Below are 4421 nucleotides of genomic sequence, written 5' to 3'. Positions count from 1 at the left end.
GACAATCTATAATGTGCAAAGCCACCATGTCCAGGGCTGGGAAGCTAATGAAAATTCCCAGAGGCACAGAGACACAAGAGGAGATCAGAGCAGGAAGACCTTGCCTGTGATCTAGTCTGAAGGTTTCCAACCTGTTCCTCAGAGTCACGTGACCTTTAAGGAGGGGGCCTCTGGAGTTCTCTGCTTCAGGCGGCCCCATTCAAACCCACTAAGCCAGTTGACCTTTACTCCTGTACTTACTGGATTTCCATCGAAGATTCCATCGAAGGTAGGCTTTCATGACAAAAGGTAGTAGTGGTTGTTCAAAACTAGTGCCTGGCTGGTTGTCTTATATCTGGTCCCTCTAAAAGCTCTGGCAAGATTAGCCCACATGCTTGCCTATGGCAGCCATCATTAGATAGGACAGGTGCTCTATGGTTTGCTACAGTCCCCACCGCTCCCTATTGCCTTACACCACCCTGTTTCACTAATTGGTAGAACCTGCCTGGCCCCAGAGGCATTTGAGTTTGTGACTCCTATCAACGCAGTCTCGGCTGCCATAACATGAAACTGCTTCCTTCAGAGAAGTCACCACTAGATCCAAAACACTGACTTACCAACAGCTGCTGGATCCTGCAGGTCTTAGGCAACCCTTGACTGATCCTGATATTTTCTTAATCTTTTGGATTTATTTATATCCCACTTCATTCCAAAAAGTATTTGAGACAACTTATAAATAAACATATAACAATAAAATTTTAAAATAGAAGAAATCTAAAGGAAGGAAAATCAGAATAGGACAGTAGGAAAAGGCCAGAGGAAAAGTTAGGACATGAAAGCACAAGTTGAAAATGTCTGCACAATTTGTAATGGCAAGCGGAGATTTTTGAGTTAGGATGTCTCATGGAAGCATATGGAACCGCCCTCCATTAATAGCTAAAGAAATTGATTTTTTTTAAAAAAGGGAAAGAAAGAAACAGTATTCAAGGAAAGAGGCTCAGCCCAAAGCCTTAAACTTCAAAAGCGTCAGCCAAGGAAAGAAACAAAAAGTTAAGGAGCAGAGCAAAACGATTCAGTGCAGCAAGGTGTCCAGCGCCACTCTCCCCACACCCAAAAGCCTTTGGGGGTGTGAAAGTTAATTGTATGCGTCAACTTGACTGGATCACAGGATGCCCAGCTATCCGGGTACACGTTATATCTGGATGTGTCTGTGAGGGTGTTTCTGGAAGAGGTTAACAATTGAATAAATAGACTGAGTCAAGTGCATTGCCCTCCCCAATGTGGCTGGACATCACCCCATCCACTGAGGGTCCAAATACAAAAAAGGGGGGAGGAAGGTTGGATTCGCCCTCCATGTGCTGGTTGAGCCGGGACACCGATGCTCTCCTGTGCTCAGCAGCACTCCTGGTGCTCAGCCTTCAGACTTGAACTGGCATCTTCAGCATCAGGTCTCCGGCTCTCAGGCCTTCGAACCACACCATCTAGTTCCTCGGTCTCAGCTTGCAGACAGCAGGTCGTGGGACTGTTCAGCCTCCATCATCACATGAGTCAATAGCTTATAATAAACACAAATATAAATGTAAACATATATGTCTCCTATTGGTTCTCTTTCTCTGGAGAACCCTGACTAATACAGGAGAGCAACGGTATGCCAGCAGCACCCCCCTAGCACTGTCAGATCTGGAGTGAAGCCAGCCAAACGGGGATCCACAGCTTTACCTCCATTGACTGGGAGAGAGTAGAAAATGCTGTTGGGGGAAAAAAAAAAAAAAAACAGGAAAAATGGGGCTGTAATCAGGGTCCTGACTCTCTCTGACAGGCGATTGTAGGAAAGAATCCAAAACCAAGAGTGGGAATAGTGTACACGCCCCCGATTGGGTGTGGTGAGCCCAAGAGAGGGTATTTAGCGAATTTTTAGAAGTGGGAGTCGGGAATCTAACTCAGACGCCTCTTTACTGGAGTTCATCAGGATAAAAACGTGTGACGGAGATATGAAACACCATTCCTTAAAATGTAGCAAAGGATATGAACACCCAGTGAAAAATATTTGTGCAGATTTATAGAAGTTTTATTTACGATCACCTAGAATTGGAAATAACTCAAATATTCATTAACTAGTGAGTGGATAAACAAGGTGTGGTACATCCGTAGAGTGGAAAAATATTCAATAAAAAGTTGAGTAATAAATAAATAAAAAATAGGAATAAAGCAATAGAAAGTAAAGACTATTGATTCGTGCAAAAACATGGATGAATCTTAAAAGCATTATGCTAAGTGAAAGAGGCCATACCCAAAAGGTTACGTACTGTATGATTCTATTTATATGACATTCTAGGAAAGGCAAAATTACAAGGACAGGAAACACATCAATGGTTGCCAGGGGTTGGGGCCAGGGGACAGAGGGGAGCGGAGGGGAGAGAACTGACTACAAAGGAACAAGGGAACTTGGTGAGGTGATGGAAACAGCATATCTCTTGATTGTGATGGCAGTTATACAACTGCATATATTTGCCAGTATTCATAGAACTGTATGCTTGGAAAAAGACGAATTTTATTGGATGCATATCATACCTCAATAAACCTGACTTAAAAAGATAATGTAGCCTAAGGGGAAAAATCAAACCATCCTCAAGTACAATGGAAAGAAAGTCAAGAAGCCAACCACACTCCATGAGAGCAAAACAAATGTCTAAAGATAACTATTCAACATAAGCCAAATAAAAAGTAATGGTATAGCAACTAGGCAACTAGGAACGTCCAGTTTATGGTCATTCTTCCCAAAGGGGAAAAGAAACACAGCCACCAAAAGACAGACATGAATGTATCATGAAAGAAACATTAATGAAACCACAGAAGAAAATCCTTTACAAGTCCCTTAGCTAAAAGAAAAAGGCAATAAGAACATGATCCGATTTTTTTAAAAGAAGCTCAAAATGAACAGTACCAGAAGGGCAAAAATTTTAAAAACTGACACCACCAAATGATGCCAAGGATATGGAGCGACTACAACTTTCAAATACTGCTGGTGGTAGTGAAAGGCAATACAACAGTTTGGGGAAGTTTCTGTCAATGTCTTATGAAACTAAATGTACACCTTCCCTATGACCCCATATTCCAATCCTAGATATTTATCCAAGAGAAATGAAAGCGTATGTTTACAAAAAGAATGTTCCTAGCAACTTTATTTATAGTAGCCAAAACCTGGAAACATGCCCGCTGTCCATCAACGAGAGAATGGATGAATAAATAATAGTACATTTATACAATGGAAAACTACTAAGCAATAAAAAAGGGACAAATAACATTAAAGATGAATGTCAGGACAGTATGCTCAGAGAAAGAAACCTTACACAAAAGAGTACATACTATGTGATTCCATTTACATGAACTTCTAGAGCAAGCAAAACTAACCTGCGGGAGAAAAAAATTACAGCAGTGCCTACCTCGGTGTAGGGGTGGAGACTGGCTGAGAAGGGCCATGAGGGAATTTTATGAGGTAATATTCTATATCTTTATAGTGGTTTGGAGTACACAGTGAATGTATCTGTTAAAATTAATCAAATGTGCAGTTAAGATTTGTGTTCATTGTGTATACAGTTTACCCCTACATGTATGATAAAGCAAGTATAATTAAATGTCAATGGAAGAATCTAGGTAATACCTATATAATTGTTTGTTGTAAAAGGCGTTCAACTTTGCTGTGTATTTGGAAATTTTCACAATACATTTTTGGGGGAAAACTCATCAAATGGTGCAATGGTATGCTTAAGATTCGTGTACTTCATTATATGCAAATTTTACCTCAAAGGGAAAAATAAATAACTGTAAACAAATATTAAACCCTACTTGATGATATCCATGTTGAAGTATTTAGAGAGACTTATACCAATGTCAACACTTGCTTTTGAAACAGCAAACATATGAGAGGTTGGTGGATTAAGGGGTGAACTGATTAACAGATATATGACTATAGCAAATAGAGTAAAATTTTAATTATAGAATCTGGGTGGTGGGCATATGGGTGTCCATTCGAAATTCTTTCAACTTGACTGTATCTTTGAAACTTTCATAATAAAATGATGAAGGGGATGATAAAATAACAGGATGAGAGGGAAATGGTCATTGCAAACTAGAGGAAATAAAGTGTGGACCAAACAACAATATTTTAAAATAAATAACAACGAAAATCAGCAAGAATATCACAGATATGAAAAATTGAATTACTGGCAAAGAGGGAAAACCTGGATGATTGCAAAGAACATAGATGAAAAAGACAAAGAAATCAGTGCTAAGAGAATCCAACACAAGGGTAATTAGTGTCCCTGATATAGAGAAATCAAAAAATGGAATGGAAAAAGTGTTGAATGAAAAAAGTACTGGATGATATAAAACAGCACTGTCTGAAATGCAGGAAGGACTGAATCCACAGTCCATAGTGTTTC

The sequence above is a fragment of the Balaenoptera borealis genome (genome assembly GCF_965194805.1).
Source record: "Balaenoptera borealis genome assembly, chromosome: 10".
NCBI lineage: Eukaryota > Metazoa > Chordata > Mammalia > Artiodactyla > Balaenopteridae > Balaenoptera > Balaenoptera borealis.
This window is presented reverse-complemented; position numbering follows the sequence as displayed.